This window comes from Oncorhynchus masou, unplaced genomic scaffold, assembly GCF_036934945.1.
Source record: "Oncorhynchus masou masou isolate Uvic2021 unplaced genomic scaffold, UVic_Omas_1.1 unplaced_scaffold_2801, whole genome shotgun sequence".
NCBI lineage: Eukaryota > Metazoa > Chordata > Actinopteri > Salmoniformes > Salmonidae > Oncorhynchus > Oncorhynchus masou.
This window is the reverse complement of record NW_027009228.1, coordinates 1-22,500: the sequence shown is the minus strand read 5'-3', so window position 1 is coordinate 22,500 and position 22,500 is coordinate 1. Positions and strand designations below refer to the sequence as shown.

The 22,500-nt window shown below is 47.0% G+C and overlaps 1 pseudogene; it reads right to left on the bottom strand.

The window, feature by feature from the left end:
- Window positions 1-16,984, bottom strand: part of LOC135533917 (arylsulfatase J-like) — an 18,565-nt pseudogene extending 1,581 nt beyond the window's left edge.
- Between the last annotated feature and the right edge of the window lie 5,516 nt (window positions 16,985-22,500).

Here is a 22,500-nt window from a genome sequence, read left to right as displayed (position 1 = left end):
TAGGGATGGACTTGTAGCGCTCCAGGTAGCGAGCGGGCACCTGTAGCGGGGAGTGGACCGCCTGAAAGGCCAAGTAGAGGAATAAGGGTTTCTGGGGGTTGTGGTGTGCCAGGATGTCCACAGCTTTTTGGGTGAACATCAAGGTTGAGTATCGGCCCCGATCCTGTTCCCAGGCTGCCTCCTCCCCTTCGTACAGGTCATAGCCACACATGCCGGGGCCGTCACATTTATAGTGGCTGTAGTAGTCACCACTACCCAATAGGGACCCAAAGAATGTGTCGAAGCCGCGCTGAGTGGGCATGCAGCCACGCTTGTAGAAGCCCAGGTGCCACTTGCCCACCATATGGGTGGCGTAGCCTGCCTGCCGGAGCTTTTGGGGTAGTGTGACATTCTCCAGGGGCAGGCAGTTGGCCTGGGTGGGCCTGATGACCGAGTGCTGGAGGCCCGTGTGGATCTGGTACCTGCATGTGACACAGAGAAAAGAAAGGCTGTTAGTCAATCAACCAGTCAACCAATCGACCAAGCAAATCTTATCTATGACCTTTGCTACAAAGTACACCTCTAAAGAGAAGGCCAAGGTGACCGTGTCTAGGAAACATAGCTAGTTTGGATAAACATTGTGAAGAACCAGAGCGCAGAGCAAGAGACCATCCTCATCTGGCCAGTCAGAGTATCCAAAACCAGTCAAACATCAAATAGAGTGTTTGCTAACATTTACAGTTAAATATAATATAGTTGGATGCAGTATTGTGGTATGACAGGTCCATACATGTGCCTGCCATGATTCTACCATGGTGTTTGGATTTCTCCTTCCTCACTATCTGACATACACCCGTTAGCTTGGCTTCCTAAACCTCGAATCCTTGGAATTCTATGCTTGAATTGTAGAATTCTATGGTATATGATGTGCACAGAAATAGTTCCAGATAGGTATAGGTTATACTAGAAAGATACTTTTTATACAATTTGAATATGATACGGTATGATTTCCAAATAAACCAAACAGTCTACCAAGGTTCTGGTAATACATTGACAATTCATCCAGTTTAAGTTTCTAAAACGCCAGATTAGGTAGTTTATTTCACTCTACAATGAATCCTTTCACAGACATTGTAAATGCAATGAGACGGGACAGAATCAGCTTTGTATTACACACAGTACGCATTATTCAACCTAATTCTATTTGCAACGGACTTAATCCAAAGCCAACAGGTATAGACTGACAGCTGAGCGAGTTTGACAGGAGATGTCCAAGAGCAATATGGAAGAGGATGAAGTCATTGTCGTGGTGAAATGACTTAACAGCTACAATTACCCCTGGACTGACTTCATCATTGTCTGACTCTCCTGCTATCAGACAGAGAAAACCAGACTTACTCAATCCCTTTTTTCTCTCCCTTCCTCCTTGCCTTCCCCTCCTCCCATTCTCACTCGTCCCTCTTTCTCTGCTGTGGCCAGGGGCAAAAAGGCACAATCCCTCACCAGGGAAATGGTAAATGACATAAGCGGTCGGTGTTTTGGAAAAGGAGGCTTCGTTTGGACGGTGGTCTGGCGAACCAGGGCTTTCTTCGCTGCATCTTAAATGATTTCAAACGTATCCACAGCACCAAAACTCTCACTTTATTCACACTTGGACACAGTTCTATTCAAGTCTTTGCATGTCATTTTAGCAAACTGTATCTTGGAAGTGCAAATAATGTAGTCTACTTACTGCAGTAACCATCCTGCCCTTGACTTGAACTTTAGTAGCAGATAGCATTACTCTACGTGTGTTAAGGAAACTGGCCATTAAATCCCTGGAAAACATGTAGTTTAGTTGATGAAACATTGGAGTGTTCTTAGTGGTTTTAGATTTTAATTGGTTGTTCCCCTAGGTAATTCACTTAACATTTTCACACAGCATTAAACTGTCAGACAGATGTTGACCAGGGTTTGCAACATGACATTAGGTGTGTGTGTGTGGTTTGCGAGCTGTATGTGTGCGTGCGTTAGTGTGCGTATGCCTGCGTGTGTGTTTGCATGCTAAATGACAGAACAGGGATTAGCTAATGGACATCAGAAAAAAGTGGGGGTGATGGTAGTGGTGTCGTCTCTGTATTTGTATTTGTTAAGGATCCCCATTAGTTCCTACCAAGGCAGCAGCTACTCTTCCTGGGGTTTATTATGGACCCTCATTAGTTCCTGCCAAGGCAGTAGCTACTCTTCTTGGGGTTTATTATGGATCCTCATTAGTTCCTGCCAAGGCAGCAGCTACTCTTCTTGGGGTTTATTATGGATCCTCATTAGTTCCTGCCAAGGCATCAGCTACTCTTCCTGGGGTTTATTATGGACCCTCATTAGTTCCTGCCAAGGCAGCAGCTACTCTTCTTGGGGTTTATTATGGATCCTCATTAGTTCCTGCCAAGGCAGCAGCTACTCTTCCTGGGGTTTATTATGGATCCCCATTAGTTCCTGCCAAGGCATCAGCTACTCTTCCTGGGGTTTATTATGGACCCTCATTAGGTCCTGCCAAGGCAGCAGCTGCTCTTCCTGGGGTTTATTATGGATCCCTATTAGTTCCTGCCAAGGCAGCAGCTACTCTTCTTGGGGTTTATTATGGATCCCCATTAGTTCCTGCCAAGGCAGCAGCTACTCTTCTTGGGGTTTATTATGGATCCCCATTAGTTCCTGCCAAGGCAGCAGCTACTCTTCTTGGGGTTTATTATGGATCCCCATTAGTTCCTGCCAAGGCAGCAGCTACTCTTCTTGGGGTTTATTATGGATCCCCATTAGTTCCTGCCAAGGCAGCAGCTACTCTTCTTGGGGTTTATTATGGATCCCCATTAGCTGTTGCCAAGGCAGCAGCTACTCTTCTTGGGGTTTATTATGGATCCCCATTAGCTGTTGCCAAGGCAGCAGCTACTCTTCTTGGGGTTTATTATGGATCCCCATTAGTTCCTGCCAAGGCAGCAGCTACTCTTCTTGGGGTTTATTATGGATCCCCATTAGTTCCTGCCAAGGCAGCAGCTACTCTTCTTGGGGTTTATTATGGATCCCCATTAGTTCCGGCCAAGGCATCAGCTACTCTTCTTGGGGTTTATTATGGATCCCCATTAGTTCCTGCCAAGGCAGCAGCTACTCTTCTTGGGGTTTATTATGGATCCCCATTAGCTGTTGCCAAGGCAGCAGCTACCCTTCTTGCGTTTTATTATGGATCCACATTAGCTGTTTCCAAGGCAGCAGCTACTCTTCTTGGGGTTTATTATGGATCCCCATTAGTTCCTGCCAAGGCAGCAGCTACTCTTCCTGGGGTTTATTATGGATCCCCATTAGTTCCTGCCAAGGCATCAGCTACTCTTCCTGGGGTTTATTATGGACCCTCATTAGTTCCTGCCAAGGCAGCAGCTACTCTTCTTGGGGTTATTATGGATCCCCATTAGCTGTTGCCAAGGCAGCAGCTACTCTTCTTGGGGTTTATTATGGATCCCCATTAGTTCCTGCCAAGGCAGCAGCTACTCTTCTTGGGGTTTATTATGGATCCCCATTAGTTCCTTCCAAGGCAGCAGCTACTCTTCTTGGGGTTTATTATGGATCCCCATTAGTTCCGGCCAAGGCAGCAGCTACTCTTCTTGGGGTTTATTATGGATCCCCATTAGTTCCTGCCAAGGCAGCAGCTACTCTTCTTGGGGTTTATTATGGATCCCCATTAGCTGTTGCCAAGGCAGCAGCTACCCTTCTTGCGGTTTATTATGGATCCACATTAGCTGTTTCCAAGGCATCAGCTACTCTTCCTGGGGTTTATTATGGACCCTCATTAGTTCCTGCCAAGGCAGCAGCTACTCTTCTTGGGGTTATTATGGATCCCCATTAGCTGTTGCCAAGGCAGCAGCTACTCTTCTTGGGGTTTATTATGGATCCCCATTAGTTCCTGCCAAGGCAGCAGCTACTCTTCTTGGGGTTTATTATGGATCCCCATTAGTTCCTGCCAAGGCAGCAGCTACTCTTCTTGGGGTTTATTATGGATCCCCATTAGTTCCGGCCAAGGCAGCAGCTACTCTTCTTGGGGTTTATTATGGATCCCCATTAGTTCCTGCCAAGGCAGCAGCTACTCTTCTTGGGGTTTATTATGGATCCCCATTAGCTGTTTCCAAGGCAGCAGCTACTCTTCTTGGGGTTTATTATGGATCCACATTAGCTGTTGCCAAGGCAGCAGCTACTCTTCTTGGGGTTTATTATGGATCCCCATTAGTTCCTGCCAAGGCAGCAGCTACTCTTCTTGGGGTTTATTATGGATCCCCATTAGTTCCTGCCAAGGCAGCAGCTACTCTTCTTGGGGTTTATTATGGATCCCCATTAGTTCCGGCCAAGGCAGCAGCTACTCTTCTTGGGGTTTATTATGGATCCCCATTAGTTCCTGCCAAGGCAGCAGCTACTCTTCTTGGGGTTTATTATGGATCCCCATTAGCTGTTGCCAAGGCAGCAGCTACCCTTCTTGCGTTTTATTATGGATCCACATTAGCTGTTTCCAAGGCAGCAGCTACTCTTCTTGGGGTTTATTATGGATCCCTATTAGTTCCTGCCAAGGCAGCAGCTACTCTTCCTGGGGTTTATTATGGATCCCCATTAGTTCCTGCCAAGGCATCAGCTACTCTTCCTGGGGTTTATTATGGACCCTCATTAGTTCCTGCCAAGGCAGCAGCTACTCTTCTTGGGGTTATTATGGATCCCCATTAGCTGTTGCCAAGGCAGCAGCTACTCTTCTTGGGGTTTATTATGGATCCCCATTAGTTCCTGCCAAGGCAGCAGCTACTCTTCTTGGGGTTTATTATGGATCCACATTAGCTGTTTCCAAGGCAGCAGCTACTCTTCTTGGGGTGTATTATGGATCCCTATTAGTTCCTGCCAAGGCAGCAGCTACTCTTCCTGGGGTTTATTATGGATCCCCATTAGTTCCTGCCAAGGCATCAGCTACTCTTCCTGGGGTTTATTATGGACCCTCATTAGTTCCTGCCAAGGCAGCAGCTACTCTTCTTGGGGTTATTATGGATCCCCATTAGCTGTTGCCAAGGCAGCAGCTACTCTTCTTGGGGTTTATTATGGATCCCCATTAGTTCCTGCCAAGGCAGCAGCTACTCTTCTTGGGGTTTATTATGGATCCCCATTAGTTCCGGCCAAGGCAGCAGCTACTCTTCTTGGGGTTTATTATGGATCCCCATTAGTTCCTGCCAAGGCAGCAGCTACTCTTCTTGGGGTTTATTATGGATCCCCATTAGCTGTTTCAAGGCAGCAGCTACTCTTCTTGGGGTTTATTATGGATCCCCATTAGCTGTTGCCAAGGCAGCAGCTACTCTTCTTGGGGTTTATTATGGATCCCCATTAGTTCCTGCCAAGGCAGCAGCTACTCTTCTTGGGGTTTATTATGGATCCCCATTAGTTCCTGCCAAGGCAGCAGCTACTCTTCTTGGGGTTTATTATGGATCCCCATTAGTTCCGGCCAAGGCAGCAGCTACTCTTCTTGGGGTTTATTATGGATCCCCATTAGTTCCTGCCAAGGCAGCAGCTACTCTTCTTGGGGTTTATTATGGATCCCCATTAGCTGTTGCCAAGGCAGCAGCTACCCTTCTTGCGTTTTATTATGGATCCACATTAGCTGTTTCCAAGGCAGCAGCTACTCTTCTTGGGGTTTATTATGGATCCCTATTAGTTCCTGCCAAGGCAGCAGCTACTCTTCCTGGGGTTTATTATGGATCCCCATTAGTTCCTGCCAAGGCATCAGCTACTCTTCCTGGGGTTTATTATGGACCCTCATTAGTTCCTGCCAAGGCAGCAGCTACTCTTCTTGGGGTTATTATGGATCCCCATTAGCTGTTGCCAAGGCAGCAGCTACTCTTCTTGGGGTTTATTATGGATCCCCATTAGTTCCTGCCAAGGCAGCAGCTACTCTTCTTGGGGTTTATTATGGATCCCCATTAGTTCCTGCCAAGGCAGCAGCTACTCTTCCTGGGGTTTATTATGGACCCTCATTAGTTCCTGCCAAGGCAGTAGCTACTCTTCTTGGGGTTTATTATGGATCCTCATTAGTTCCTGCCAAGGCAGCAGCTACTCTTCTTGGGGTTTATTATGGATCCTCATTAGTTCCTGCCAAGGCATCAGCTACTCTTCCTGGGGTTTATTATGGACCCTCATTAGTTCCTGCCAAGGCAGCAGCTACTCTTCTTGGGGTTTATTATGGATCCTCATTAGTTCCTGCCAAGGCAGCAGCTACTCTTCCTGGGGTTTATTATGGATCCCCATTAGTTCCTGCCAAGGCATCAGCTACTCTTCCTGGGGTTTATTATGGACCCTCATTAGGTCCTGCCAAGGCAGCAGCTGCTCTTCCTGGGGTTTATTATGGATCCCTATTAGTTCCTGCCAAGGCAGCAGCTACTCTTCTTGGGGTTTATTATGGATCCCCATTAGTTCCTGCCAAGGCAGCAGCTACTCTTCTTGGGGTTTATTATGGATCCCCATTAGTTCCTGCCAAGGCAGCAGCTACTCTTCTTGGGGTTTATTATGGATCCCCATTAGTTCCTGCCAAGGCAGCAGCTACTCTTCTTGGGGTTTATTATGGATCCCTATTAGTTCCTGCCAAGGCAGCAGCTACTCTTCCTGGGGTTTATTATGGATCCCCATTAGTTCCTGCCAAGGCATCAGCTACTCTTCCTGGGGTTTATTATGGACCCTCATTAGTTCCTGCCAAGGCAGCAGCTACTCTTCTTGGGGTTATTATGGATCCCCATTAGCTGTTGCCAAGGCAGCAGCTACTCTTCTTGGGGTTTATTATGGATCCCCATTAGTTCCTGCCAAGGCAGCAGCTACTCTTCTTGGGGTTTATTATGGATCCACATTAGCTGTTTCCAAGGCAGCAGCTACTCTTCTTGGGGTTTATTATGGATCCCTATTAGTTCCTGCCAAGGCAGCAGCTACTCTTCCTGGGGTTTATTATGGATCCCCATTAGTTCCTGCCAAGGCATCAGCTACTCTTCCTGGGGTTTATTATGGACCCTCATTAGTTCCTGCCAAGGCAGCAGCTACTCTTCTTGAGGTTATTATGGATCCCCATTAGCTGTTGCCAAGGCAGCAGCTACTCTTCTTGGGGTTTATTATGGATCCCCATTAGTTCCTGCCAAGGCAGCAGCTACTCTTCTTGGGGTTTATTATGGATCCCCATTAGTTCCGGCCAAGGCAGCAGCTACTCTTCTTGGGGTTTATTATGGATCCCCATTAGTTCCTGCCAAGGCAGCAGCTACTCTTCTTGGGGTTTATTATGGATCCCCATTAGCTGTTTCCAAGGCAGCAGCTACTCTTCTTGGGGTTTATTATGGATCCCCATTAGCTGTTGCCAAGGCAGCAGCTACTCTTCTTGGGGTTTATTATGGATCCCCATTAGTTCCTGCCAAGGCAGCAGCTACTCTTCTTGGGGTTTATTATGGATCCCCATTAGTTCCTGCCAAGGCAGCAGCTACTTTCTTGGGGTTTATTATGGATCCCCATTAGTTCCGGCCAAGGCAGCAGCTACTCTTCTTGGGGTTTATTATGGATCCCCATTAGTTCCTGCCAAGGCAGCAGCTACTCTTCTTGGGGTTTATTATGGATCCCCATTAGCTGTTGCCAAGGCAGCAGCTACCCTTCTTGCGTTTTATTATGGATCCACATTAGCTGTTTCCAAGGCAGCAGCTACTCTTCTTGGGGTTTATTATGGATCCCTATTAGTTCCTGCCAAGGCAGCAGCTACTCTTCCTGGGGTTTATTATGGATCCCCATTAGTTCCTGCCAAGGCATCAGCTACTCTTCCTGGGGTTTATTATGGACCCTCATTAGTTCCTGCCAAGGCAGCAGCTACTCTTCTTGGGGTTATTATGGATCCCCATTAGCTGTTGCCAAGGCAGCAGCTACTCTTCTTGGGGTTTATTATGGATCCCCATTAGTTCCTGCCAAGGCAGCAGCTACTCTTCTTGGGGTTTATTATGGATCCCCATTAGTTCCTGCCAAGGCAGCAGCTACTCTTCCTGGGGTTTATTATGGACCCTCATTAGTTCCTGCCAAGGCAGTAGCTACTCTTCTTGGGGTTTATTATGGATCCTCATTAGTTCCTGCCAAGGCAGCAGCTACTCTTCTTGGGGTTTATTATGGATCCTCATTAGTTCCTGCCAAGGCATCAGCTACTCTTCCTGGGGTTTATTATGGACCCTCATTAGTTCCTGCCAAGGCAGCAGCTACTCTTCTTGGGGTTTATTATGGATCCTCATTAGTTCCTGCCAAGGCAGCAGCTACTCTTCCTGGGGTTTATTATGGATCCCCATTAGTTCCTGCCAAGGCATCAGCTACTCTTCCTGGGGTTTATTATGGACCCTCATTAGGTCCTGCCAAGGCAGCAGCTGCTCTTCCTGGGGTTTATTATGGATCCCTATTAGTTCCTGCCAAGGCAGCAGCTACTCTTCTTGGGGTTTATTATGGATCCCCATTAGTTCCTGCCAAGGCAGCAGCTACTCTTCTTGGGGTTTATTATGGATCCCCATTAGTTCCTGCCAAGGCAGCAGCTACTCTTCTTGGGGTTTATTATGGATCCCCATTAGTTCCTGCCAAGGCAGCAGCTACTCTTCTTGGGGTTTATTATGGATCCCCATTAGTTCCTGCCAAGGCAGCAGCTACTCTTCTTGGGGTTTATTATGGATCCCCATTAGCTGTTGCCAAGGCAGCAGCTACTCTTCTTGGGGTTTATTATGGATCCCCATTAGCTGTTGCCAAGGCAGCAGCTACTCTTCTTGGGGTTTATTATGGATCCCCATTAGTTCCTGCCAAGGCAGCAGCTACTCTTCTTGGGGTTTATTATGGATCCCCATTAGTTCCTGCCAAGGCAGCAGCTACTCTTCTTGGGGTTTATTATGGATCCCCATTAGTTCCGGCCAAGGCATCAGCTACTCTTCTTGGGGTTTATTATGGATCCCCATTAGTTCCTGCCAAGGCAGCAGCTACTCTTCTTGGGGTTTATTATGGATCCCCATTAGCTGTTGCCAAGGCAGCAGCTACCCTTCTTGCGTTTTATTATGGATCCACATTAGCTGTTTCCAAGGCAGCAGCTACTCTTCTTGGGGTTTATTATGGATCCCTATTAGTTCCTGCCAAGGCAGCAGCTACTCTTCCTGGGGTTTATTATGGATCCCCATTAGTTCCTGCCAAGGCATCAGCTACTCTTCCTGGGGTTTATTATGGACCCTCATTAGTTCCTGCCAAGGCAGCAGCTACTCTTCTTGGGGTTATTATGGATCCCCATTAGCTGTTGCCAAGGCAGCAGCTACTCTTCTTGGGGTTTATTATGGATCCCCATTAGTTCCTGCCAAGGCAGCAGCTACTCTTCTTGGGGTTTATTATGGATCCCCATTAGTTCCTGCCAAGGCAGCAGCTACTCTTCTTGGGGTTTATTATGGATCCCCATTAGTTCCGGCCAAGGCAGCAGCTACTCTTCTTGGGGTTTATTATGGATCCCCATTAGTTCCTGCCAAGGCAGCAGCTACTCTTCTTGGGGTTTATTATGGATCCCCATTAGCTGTTGCCAAGGCAGCAGCTACCCTTCTTGCGGTTTATTATGGATCCACATTAGCTGTTTCCAAGGCATCAGCTACTCTTCCTGGGGTTTATTATGGACCCTCATTAGTTCCTGCCAAGGCAGCAGCTACTCTTCTTGGGGTTATTATGGATCCCCATTAGCTGTTGCCAAGGCAGCAGCTACTCTTCTTGGGGTTTATTATGGATCCCCATTAGTTCCTGCCAAGGCAGCAGCTACTCTTCTTGGGGTTTATTATGGATCCCCATTAGTTCCTGCCAAGGCAGCAGCTACTCTTCTTGGGGTTTATTATGGATCCCCATTAGTTCCGGCCAAGGCAGCAGCTACTCTTCTTGGGGTTTATTATGGATCCCCATTAGTTCCTGCCAAGGCAGCAGCTACTCTTCTTGGGGTTTATTATGGATCCCCATTAGCTGTTGCCAAGGCAGCAGCTACCCTTCTTGCGGTTTATTATGGATCCACATTAGCTGTTTCCAAGGCAGCAGCTACTCTTCTTGGGGTTTATTATGGATCCCCATTAGCTGTTGCCAAGGCAGCAGCTACTCTTCTTGGGGTTTATTATGGATCCCCATTAGTTCCTGCCAAGGCAGCAGCTACTCTTCTTGGGGTTTATTATGGATCCCCATTAGTTCCTGCCAAGGCAGCAGCTACTCTTCTTGGGGTTTATTATGGATCCCCATTAGTTCCGGCCAAGGCAGCAGCTACTCTTCTTGGGGTTTATTATGGATCCCCATTAGTTCCTGCCAAGGCAGCAGCTACTCTTCTTGGGGTTTATTATGGATCCCCATTAGCTGTTGCCAAGGCAGCAGCTACCCTTCTTGCGTTTTATTATGGATCCACATTAGCTGTTTCCAAGGCAGCAGCTACTCTTCTTGGGGTTTATTATGGATCCCTATTAGTTCCTGCCAAGGCAGCAGCTACTCTTCCTGGGGTTTATTATGGATCCCCATTAGTTCCTGCCAAGGCATCAGCTACTCTTCCTGGGGTTTATTATGGACCCTCATTAGTTCCTGCCAAGGCAGCAGCTACTCTTCTTGGGGTTATTATGGATCCCCATTAGCTGTTGCCAAGGCAGCAGCTACTCTTCTTGGGGTTTATTATGGATCCCCATTAGTTCCTGCCAAGGCAGCAGCTACTCTTCTTGGGGTTTATTATGGATCCCCATTAGTTCCTGTCAAGGCAGCAGCTACTCTTCCTGGGGTTTATTATGGATCCCCATTAGTTCCTGCCAAGGCATCAGCTACTCTTCCTGGGGTTTATTATGGACCCTCATTAGTTCCTGCCAAGGCAGCAGCTACTCTTCTTGGGGTTATTATGGATCCCCATTAGCTGTTGCCAAGGCAGCAGCTACTCTTCTTGGGGTTTATTATGGATCCCCATTAGCTGTTGCCAAGGCAGCAGCTACTCTTCTTGGGGTTTATTATGGATCCCCATTAGCTGTTGCCAAGGCAGCAGCTACTCTTCTCGGGGTTTATTATGGATCCCCATTAGCTGTTGCCAAGGCAGCAGCTACCCTTCTTGCGGTTTATTATGGATCCCCATTAGCTGTTGCCAAGGCAGCAGCTACTCTTCCTGGGGTTTATTATGGATCCCCATTAGTTCCGGCCAAGGGAGCAGCTACTCTTCTTGGGGTTTATTATGGATCCCCATTAGTTCCTGCCAAGGCAGCAGCTACTCTTCTTGGGGTTTATTATGGATCCCCATTAGCTGTTGCCAAGGCAGCAGCTACCCTTCTTGCGTTTTATTATGGATCCACATTAGCTGTTTCCAAGGCAGCAGCTACTCTTCTTGGGGTTTATTATGGATCCCTATTAGTTCCTGCCAAGGCAGCAGCTACTCTTCCTGGGGTTTATTATGGATCCCCATTAGTTCCTGCCAAGGCATCAGCTACTCTTCCTGGGGTTTATTATGGACCCTCATTAGTTCCTGCCAAGGCAGCAGCTACTCTTCTTGGGGTTATTATGGATCCCCATTAGCTGTTGCCAAGGCAGCAGCTACTCTTCTTGGGGTTTATTATGGATCCCCATTAGTTCCTGCCAAGGCAGCAGCTACTCTTCTTGGGGTTTATTATGGATCCCCATTAGTTCCTGCCAAGGCAGCAGCTACTCTTCTTGGGGTTTATTATGGATCCCCATTAGTTCCGGCCAAGGCAGCAGCTACTCTTCTTGGGGTTTATTATGGATCCCCATTAGTTCCTGCCAAGGCAGCAGCTACTCTTCTTGGGGTTTATTATGGATCCCCATTAGCTGTTGCCAAGGCAGCAGCTACCCTTCTTGCGTTTTATTATGGATCCACATTAGCTATTTCCAAGGCAGCAGCTACTCTTCTTGGGGTTTATTATGGATCCCTATTAGTTCCTGCCAAGGCAGCAGCTACTCTTCCTGGGGTTTATTATGGATCCCCATTAGTTCCTGCCAAGGCATCAGCTACTCTTCCTGTGGTTTATTATGGACCCTCATTAGTTCCTGCCAAGGCAGCAGCTACTCTTCTTGGGGTTATTATGGATCCCCATTAGCTGTTGCCAAGGCAGCAGCTACTCTTCTTGGGGTTTATTATGGATCCCCATTAGTTCCGGCCAAGGCAGCAGCTACTCTTCTTGGGGTTTATTATGGATCCCCATTAGTTCCTGCCAAGGCAGCAGCTACTCTTCTTGGGGTTTATTATGGATCCCCATTAGCTGTTGCCAAGGCAGCAGCTACCCTTCTTGCGTTTTATTATGGATCCACATTAGCTGTTTCCAAGGCAGCAGCTACTCTTCTTGGGGTTTATTATGGATCCCTATTAGTTCCTGCCAAGGCAGCAGCTACTCTTCCTGGGGTTTATTATGGATCCCCATTAGTTCCTGCCAAGGCATCAGCTACTCTTCTTGGGGTTTATTATGGATCCCCATTAGCTGTTGCCAAGGCAGCAGCTACCCTTCTTGCGTTTTATTATGGATCCACATTAGCTGTTTCCAAGGCAGCAGCTACTCTTCTTGGGGTTTATTATGGATCCCTATTAGTTCCTGCCAAGGCAGCAGCTACTCTTCCTGGGGTTTATTATGGATCCCCATTAGTTCCTGCCAAGGCATCAGCTACTCTTCCTGGGGTTTATTATGGACCCTCATTAGTTCCTGCCAAGGCAGCAGCTACTCTTCTTGGGGTTATTATGGATCCCCATTAGCTGTTGCCAAGGCAGCAGCTACTCTTCTTGGGGTTTATTATGGATCCCCATTAGCTGTTGCCAAGGCAGCAGCTACTCTTCTTGGGGTTTATTATGGATCCCCATTAGCTGTTGCCAAGGCAGCAGCTACTCTTCTTGGGGTTTATTATGGATCCCCATTAGCTGTTGCCAAGGCAGCAGCTACCCTTCTTGCGGTTTATTATGGATCCCCATTAGCTGTTGCCAAGGCAGCAGCTACTCTTCCTGGGGTTTATTATGGATCCCCATTAGTTCCGGCCAAGGCAGCAGCTACTCTTCTTGGGGTTTATTTTGGATCCCCATTAGTTCCTGCCAAGGCAGCAGCTACTCTTCTTGGGGTTTATTATGGATCCCCATTAGCTGTTGCCAAGGCAGCAGCTACCCTTCTTGCAGTTTATTATGGATCCCCATTAGCTGTTGCCAAGGCAGCAGCTACTCTTCCTGGGGTTTATTATGGTTCCCCATTAGTTCCTGCCAAGGCAGCAGCTACTCTTCCTGGGGTTTATTATGGATCCCCATTAGTTCCTGCCAAGGCAGCAGCTACTCTTCCTGGGGTTTATTATGGATCCCCATTAGCTGTTGCCAAGGCAGCAGCTACTCTTCCTGGGGTTTATTATGGATCCCTATTAGCTGTTGCCAAGGCAGCAGCTACTCTTCCAGGGATCTGGCAAAATGAAGGCAGTTATACCATTTTTAAAACATTACAATACATTCATAACATATTTCACAACACACTAAGTGTGTGCCCTCAAGCCAATACTCCACTAACACATATCTACAACACAAAATCTATGTGTACGTGTGTATGTTATTACATGTGTTTGTGTTGCCTCAGAGTCCCCGCTGTTCCACAAGGTGTAACTCCATACAGTACAGTATAATATGCCTCAGGAGTCAGTCAGTTGGGAGGACTGTCTGTCTCAGTGAACAACTGAACACATGGAGCACCTCCTCCTCCACCTCTCCTCCTCCTCCACCTCTCCTTCTCCTCCACCTCCACCTCTCCTCCACCTCTCCTCCTCCTCCACCTCTCCTCCTCCTCCACCTCTCCTTCTCCTCCACCTCTCCTCCACCTATCCTCTACCTCTCCTCCACCTCTCTTCCACCTCTCCTTCTCCTCCACCTCTCCTCTACCTCTCCTCCTCCTCCACCTCTCCTTCTCCTCCACCTCTCCTCCACCTATCCTCTACCTCTCCTCCACCTCTCTTCCACCTCTCCTTCTCCTCCACCTCTCCTCCACCTCTCCTCCACCTATCCTCTACCTCTCCTCCACCTCTCTTCCACCTCTCCTCCTCCTCCACCTCTCCTTCTCCTCCACCTCCACCTCTCCTCCACCTCTCCTCCTCCTCCACCTCTCCTCCACCTCTCCTCCTCCTCCACCTCTCCTCCTCCTCCACCTCTCCTCCTCCTCCACCTCTCCTTCTCCTCCACCTCTCCTCCACCTATCCTCTACCTCTCCTCCACCTCTCTTCCACCTCTCCTCCTCCTCCACCTCTCCTTCTCCTCCACCTCTCCTCCACCTATCCTCTACCTCTCTTCCACCTCTCCTTCTCCTCCACCTCTCCTTCTCCTCTACCTCTCCTCTACCTCTCCTCCACCTCTCCTTCTCCTCCTCCACCTCCACCTCTCCTTCTCTTCAACCTCTCCTCCTCCTCTCCTCTACCTCTCCTCCACCTCTCCTTCTCCTCCACCTCTCCTCCTCCACCTCTCCTCCTCCACCACTCCTCCTTCTCCTCCACCTCTCCTTCTCCTCCACCTCTCCTCCTCCTTCTCCTCCTCTCCCACACCTCTTTTTCTCCTCCTTCTCCTCCTCCACCTTTCCTCCTCCTTCTCCTCCTCTCCCACACCTCCTCTCCTCCACCTCTCCTTCTCCTCTACCTCCTTCTCCACCTCTCCTCCTCCTCCTCCTCTCCTTCTCCACCTCCCTTTCTCCTCCACCTCTCCTTCTCCTCCTCCTCCTCCACCTCTCCTTCTCCTCCTCCACCTCTCCTTCTCCTCCACCTCTCCTTCTCCTCTCCTCCATCTCTCCTCCACCTCCTTCTCCACCTCTCCCCCCCTCCTCTCCATCTCCAATCCACCTCTCCTCCTCTCCTTCTCCTCCTCCTCTACTCCACCTCTCCTCCACCACCTCCTCGTCCACCTCTCCTTCTCCTCTCCTCAACTCCTTCCCCACCTCTCCTCCTCCACCTTTCCTCCTCCTCTCCTCTCCTCCACCACCTCCTCGTCCACCTCTCTTTCTCCTCTCCTCCACCTCCTTCCCCACCTCTCATCCTCCACCTTTCCTCCTCCTCTCCTCTCCTCCACCTCCTTCCCCACCTCTCCTCCTCCACCTTTCCTCCTCCTCTCCTCTCCTCTCCTCTCCTCCACCACCTCTTCCACCTCTCCTTCTCCTCTCCTCCACCTCCTTCCCCACCTCTCCTCCTCCACCTTTCCTCCTCCTCTCCTCTCCTCTCCTCCACCTCTCCTTCTCCTCCACCTCTCCTTCTCCTCCTCCTCTCCTCCACCAACTTCTCCTCCTCCACCTTTGGTCCTGGGGTTTGTCCGAAATATTTTCACGATTTTCATTGCCATTATTATGAGCTCATTAGCTGCCGGTAGTGTGAAAAGAGCTGGGTTTTGATAAATAAACAAGTTGTAGGTGTGATGAGGGCTTGGCCACTCACAGGTCAATTAAGGCGTTCCATTGTTTAATAAGGCATGCGTTTGTCTCAAGTTTTGTCGGTTATTGACGGTCTTTGAGATGCTATCATCTCCAATTCGTCTGGGGCCACAGAATATTCTAGTCCTATCCATTGTGGATCGATACTACAGTTTATTAAATAGCAGAGGCTAACGACTGATAGCAACATAAAACAGAAACATCCAGTGTTGGCTCAATATGTTTGGATTGTTGACAGTCAACATTGTTGTAATTGCCTTCAAACGAGTATAGGCCTTAGGCATCGCACTCTCCTCAAATAAAACATACTAAGCTCCCGTAACTTGTGTGACACATGTGTGAGATGTGTGTGAGACGTGTGTGAGACGTGTGTGAGACATGTGTGAGACGTGTGTGAGACATGTGTGAGACGTGTGTGAGACATGTGTGAGACGTGTGTGAGACATGTTCTCAACAAGCCAGATACAGCCTCGGCCTGCTGTTGATATGGTGTTATAGGACTGAAACTTTTGTTTGGAGGAGCGTGTGTTTGGTAACTGGACAAGAGGCGGTGTTTGGAAATGGGGATTGATATATACAAGCGGAATGGAGTATTCACTGTAGGTGGGCCTATGTGAATTAGGAATAATTCATTCCAAAGCATGTCGGCAAAAGGCTCACAAGCATAAACCTTTTATGTATCGGCTCCTTGGCTAACGGATGGCCAGGATCAGAGAGACCAGGCACGTTGTTGTTGAACCAGCTTCCGTTATAGCAGGGAAAGGGGCTTGCTTTTTAATCAAAAAGAAATACAATACAAATTGTTCAAGGAAAATAACTTAAAATGTTTCTAAAGAATGTCAGTGGGTTATCTCATTCCATGATGGGCAAATAACCTCCATGGAGGGGTTGTACTGTACGTCCACAATAACAACAGGAGCAGTCTGAAATAATGTAATAGCCCACATATATAAAAGGGGATGTCCTCTTACAGTCTTGTCAAACTTGACCTTTTAATAAAGCTTTGGGTGATTGTGGTCTCACGAGAAACCCTTTATCGATAGTCTGGACTACTTGGCGACAGCATTGGGTATGACAAAAAAACTTTACTGAGAGGAGGAGAGGCTATGCTTGGCTTTTAAAGAGTAACTTTCATGAACATATTTTTTCTTCATGTAAAACCAGATGTTTTAGGCTTATTTATAGTGAAACACGTCAATTCTGGGCTTCATTTTGACAGATGGTTCTAAAAGTGATATATTTCGGTCTTTTAGTAGTAAATCTAGCTATTTTGGACCCGAGCGGTTGAACTTGACCATTGAAATCGTGACGTAGACAATAGTGTGCCACTGTAGCCCGCAATTCTGGGCATTCCCCCCTCGAGCATCCCATTGGTTCCTTCATGAACCCCCCCACTGCTAGACGGCGTCCTTCGCTCCCGCCTGCCCTCACAGTCGTTAACAAAACTGTGGGAAAACAGTACCTGACAGGCGGGGCGACTGTACTGGAGCACCCCCACCTTCCAGACTGGAACGTCCCAAATTGCAGGCTGCAATTGCACCCTTCTCGATGTAGAGGCACATCATCTTAAGGAAGTGGTCGGTATGAAATACATTCCTTTCTAAATGGACTGGGTGGTACAATATACTTGCATGATGCTTCCTTGACGAGACTACTGACGTTACAAAAAAATTCAAAAGGCACATTTCCGCATATGACCAAATTAAACATGTTTGCTTACCGTCTCATGCATATTTCTGTGCTTTTTACGAAGAAGAAAAAACATGTAGGATATGAGAAGTATTTGTTTAAATTCGTAGCTGCATCCATCATAACAAGAAATACACACCAATCATCATTTTTCCCCAAATGTTATTACTGGTGGTGCAGTCTGCTCATAGTTGTAATATACAGTATACAGTGGGGCAAAAAGTATTTAGTCAGCCACCAATTGTGCAAGTTCTCCCACTTAAAAAGATGAGAGAGGCCTGTAATTTTCATTATAGGTACACTTCAAATATGACAGACAAAATGAGAAAAGAAATCCAGAAAATCACATTGTAGGATTTTTAATGAATTTATTTGCAAATTATGGTGGAAAATAAGTATTTGGTCAATAACAAAGTTTATCTCAATACTTTGTTATATACCCTTTGTTGGCAATGACAGAGTTCAAATGTTTTCTGTAAGTCTTCACAAGGTTTTCACACACTCCTGCTGGTATTTTGGCCCATTCCTCCATGCAGATCTCCTCTAGAGCAGTGATGTTTTGGGGCTGTTGCTGGGCAACACGGACTTTCAACTCCCTCCAAAGATTTTCTATGGGGTTGAGATCTGGAGACTGGCTAGGCCACTCCAGGACCTTGAAATGCTTCTTACGAAGCCACTCCTTTGTTGCCCGGGCAGTGTGTTTGGGATCATTGTCATGCTGAAAGACCCAGCCACGTTTCATCTTCAATGCCCTTGCCCTAAAGGAGGTTTTCAAAATCTCACGATACATGGCCCTATTCATTCTTTCCTTTACACGGATCAGTCGTCCTGGTCCCTTTGCAGAAAAACAGCCACAAAGCATGATGTTTCCACCTCCATGCTTCACAGTAGGTATGGTGTTCTTTGGATGCAACTCAGCATTCTTTGTCCTCCAAACACAACGAGTTGTGTTTTTACCAAATAGTTATATTTTGGTTTCATTTGACCATATGACATTCTCCCAATCTTCTTCTGGATCATCCAAATGCTCTCTAGCAAACTTCAGACGGGCCTGGACATGTACTGGCTTAAGCAAGGGGACACGTCTGGCACTGCAGGATTTGAGTCCCTGGCAGTGTAGTGTGTTACTGATGGTAGGCTTTGTTACTTTGGTCCCAGCTCTCTGCAGGTCATTCACTAGGTCCCCCCGTGTGGTTCTGGGATTTTTGCTCACCGTATTTGTGATCATTTTGACCCCACGGGTGAGATCTTGCGTGGAGCCCCAGATCGAGGGAGATTATCAGTGGTCTTGTATGTCTTCCATTTCCTAATAATTGCTCCCACAGTTGATTTCTTCAAACCAAGCTGCTTACCTATTGCAGATTCAGTCTTCCCAGCCTGGTGCAGGTCTACAATTTTGTTTCTGGTGTCCTTTGACAGCTATTTGGTCTTGGCCATAGTGGAGTTTGGAGTGTGACTGTTTGAGGTTGTGGACAGGTGACTTTTATACTGATAACAAGTTCCACCACGTGCCATTAATACAGGTAACGAGTGGAGGACAGAGGAGCCTCTTAAAGAAGAAGTTACAGGTCTGTGAGAGCCAGAAATCTTGCTTGTTTGTAGGTGACCAAATATTTATTTTCCACCATATTTTGCAAATAAATTCATAAAAAATCCTAGTGTGATTTTCTGGATTTTTCTCTCTCATTTTGTCTGTCATAGTTGAAGTGTACCTATGATGAAAATTACAGGCCTCTCATATTTTAAAGTGGGAGAACTTGCACAATTGGTGGCTGGCTAAATACTTTTTTGCCCCACTGTATATATATATATATATATATATATATATATATATATATATATATATATATATATATATATTTCCCCATGCAAATCTTTTATTTACAATATTCATCCCGTTGCCACACTCTTCTAATTGTGAAACGTGAAAGCATACCTGTGAAGGGGTCGCCCTGGCATTAGGTTTTTTTATACAGTACCCAAGACCAATCTGTGAGTTAATTGGACTATTGGAAAAAGAGCTACTGCATAAATACTGCAATGCAGATTGGATTGAGCCCCATCTCTTAATTTTCTAGGTGATGATTGCACCTTTCTTCCCAACACAATGCCGCAATAAATGTGAGTCTACATTTCAAATATTTTTGCGCCCCATGGGGAATTGGAATTTACACCGCAAGTGGCAATAGATGTCAGGAACTCGGTGCCTTACCACTGTGAGATAACTGTACAGAGCCTTATCACTGTGAGATAACTGTACAGAGCCTTATCACTGTGAGATAACTGTACAGAGCCTTATCACTGTGAGATAACTGAACAGAGCCTTATCACTGTGAGATAACTGTACAGAGCCTTATCACTGTGAGATAACTGTACAGAGCCTTATCACTGTGAGATAACTGAACAGAGCCTTATCACTGTGAGATAACTGTACAGAGCCTTATCACTGTGAGATAACTGTACAGAGCCTTATCACTGTGAGATAACTGAACAGAGCCTTATCACTGTGAGATAACTGTACAGAGCCTTATCACTGTGAGATAACTGTACAGAGCCTTATCACTGTGAGATAACTGAACAGAGCCTTATCACTGTGAGATAACTGAACAGAGCCTTATCACTGTGAGATAACTGAACAGAGCCTTATCACTGTGAGATAACTGAACAGAGCCTTATCACTGTGCGATAACTGAACAGAGCCTTATCACTGTGAGATAACTGAACAGAGCCTTATCACTGTGAGATAACTGAACAGAGCCTTATCACTGTGAGATAACTGAACAGAGCCTTATCACTGTGAGATAACTGAACAGAGCCTTATCACTGTGAGATAACTGAACAGAGCCTTATCACTGTGAGATAACTGAACAGAGCCTTATCACTGTGAGAACTGTAAAGAGCCATATTTGCTCGTGATGCACATCATTTTATTATCAGAGCGTACCTCTGGACTTCTGGTAAGTATACTTTAGTGAGAAAGTGTTGTTGAGATCAGGTACAACTATGTTTACCCACCCCCAAAATGAACAACTTCCTTCACCCACATGAAGGCATACATTTTTTTTTTAAGTGGTTGGGGAAAGGCTGAAACTGGGGTTGGGAACAAATTGGGAACAAAAAGCACATATGTCTTGTTCCATGTGCATATGGTTTCTGTGCGTCACGGCTGGATAGGCAGCGCTTCTTCTGTCAGAATCCATGTCGTCGCCAACCCGTTACCACTAAAACCAGCTTTGGGGTTGGTCTTAAATATCCCCACCAGAGCATACTGAAATTGCCACTTCGGCACACGTTTTTAAGGACACACCTCAGATATTGCCTCCCACCTCAGCACAAGCCAGCTCATATAAAACGGGTAAATTACCAATCTTGGCTCTCGGGTTGGAAAATAGAAGAGCGACGGCTTTACCGGTCAAAATCACTAACGACTGTGCTTTTGACAATTACGCTTGCTTCACGCCAGCCACAAATGGAGCGCCTAGTGTCTTTTTAAAGGAAAGGAGCTGTATGTTGCAGAAGACACTGTGGAAGGAGCTGTATGTTGAAGAAGACACTGTGGAAGAGCTGTATGTTGAAGAAGACACTGTGGAAGGAGCTGTATGTTGAAGAAGACACTGTGGAAGGAGCTGTATGTTGAAGAAGACACTGTGGAAGGAGCTGTATGTTGAAGAAGACACTGTGGAAGGAGCTGTATGTTGCAGAAGACACTGTGGAAGGAGCTGTATGTTGCAGAAGACACTGTGGAAGGAGCTGTATGTTGAAGAAGACACTGTGGAAGGAGCTGTATGTTGCAGGAGACACTGTGGAAGGAGCTGTATGTTGAAGAAGACACTGTGGAAGGAGCTGTATGTTGCAGAAGACACTGTGGAAGCATCGGTGTTAAGTACATCTGAATGGGTCCTGAGATTCTCAACACTGGCAAATAACAAATGGAGACCTTAAAAATGATATATACATTTTTAAATATAACATTTAAGATATTGATATATCAGAATTAATCTTTAAAGTCGAGACCGTGAGGACAGAAATGGAAACGATCATTTAATGTTCACCATCCATAAGGGCACAGAGAGGAATCCATACTGGCACCAGAGCAGAATGCAAACCAGGGAGTGTTGGTTTCATGTGGGCCTGGGATGATCTGGGAACCAGAGTGTTTGTTGGGTTCATGTGGGGATGATCTGGGAACCAGAGTGTTTGTTGGTTTCATGTGGGGATGATCAGGGAACAAGAGTGTTTGTTGGTTTCATGTGGGCCTGGGATGATCTGGGAACCAGAGTGTTTGTTGGTTTCATGTGGGGATGATCTGGGAACCAGAGTGTTTGTTGGTTTCATGTGGGCCTGGGATGATCTGGGAACCAGAGTGTTTGTTGGTTTCATGTGGGCCTCGGATGATCTGGGAACCAGAGTGTTTGTTGGTTTCATGTGGGGATGATCAGGGAACAAGAGTGTTTGTTGGTTTCATGTGGGCCTGGGATGATCTGGGAACCAGAGTGTTTGTTGGTTTCATGTGGGCCTCGGATGATCTGGGAACCATAGTGTTTGTTGGTTTCATGTGGGGATGATCAGGGAACAAGAGTGTTTGTTGGTTTCATGTGGACCTGGGATGATCTGGGAACAAGAGTGTTTGTTGGTTTCATGTGGGGATGATCAGGGAACAAGAGTGTTTGTTGGTTTCATGTGGGCCTGGGATGATCTGGGAACCAGAGTGTTTGTTGGTTTCATGTGGGCCTGGGATGATCTGGGAACCAGAGTGTTTGTTGGTTTCATGTGGGCCTGGGATGATCTGGGAACCAGAGTGTTTGTTGGTTTCATGTGGGCCTCGGATGATCTGGGAACCATAGTGTTTGTTGGTTTCATGTGGGGATGATCAGGGAACAAGAGTGTTTGTTGGTTTCATGTGGACCTGGGATGATCAGGGAACAAGAGTGTTTGTTGGTTTCATGTGGACCTGGGATGATCTGGGAACCAGAGTGTTTGTTGGTTTCATGTGGGCCTCGGATGATCTGGGAACCATAGTGTTTGTTGGTTTCATGTGGGCCTCGGATGATCTGGGAACTATAGTGTTTGTTGGGTTCATGTGGGCCTCGGATGATCTGGGAACCAGAGTGTTTGTTGGGTTCATGTGGGCCTGGGATGATCTGGGAACCGGAGTGTTTGTTGGTTTCATGTGGACCTGGGATGATCTGGGAACCAGAGTGTTTGTTGGGTTCATGTGGGCCTGGGATGATCTGGGAACCAGAGTGTTTGTTGGTTTCATGTGGGCCTCGGATGATCTGGGAAGCAGAGTGTTTGTTGGGTTCATGTGGGCCTGGGATGATCTGGGAACCGGAGTGTTTGTTGGTTTCATGTGGACCTAGGATGATCTGGGAACCAGAGTGTTTGTTGG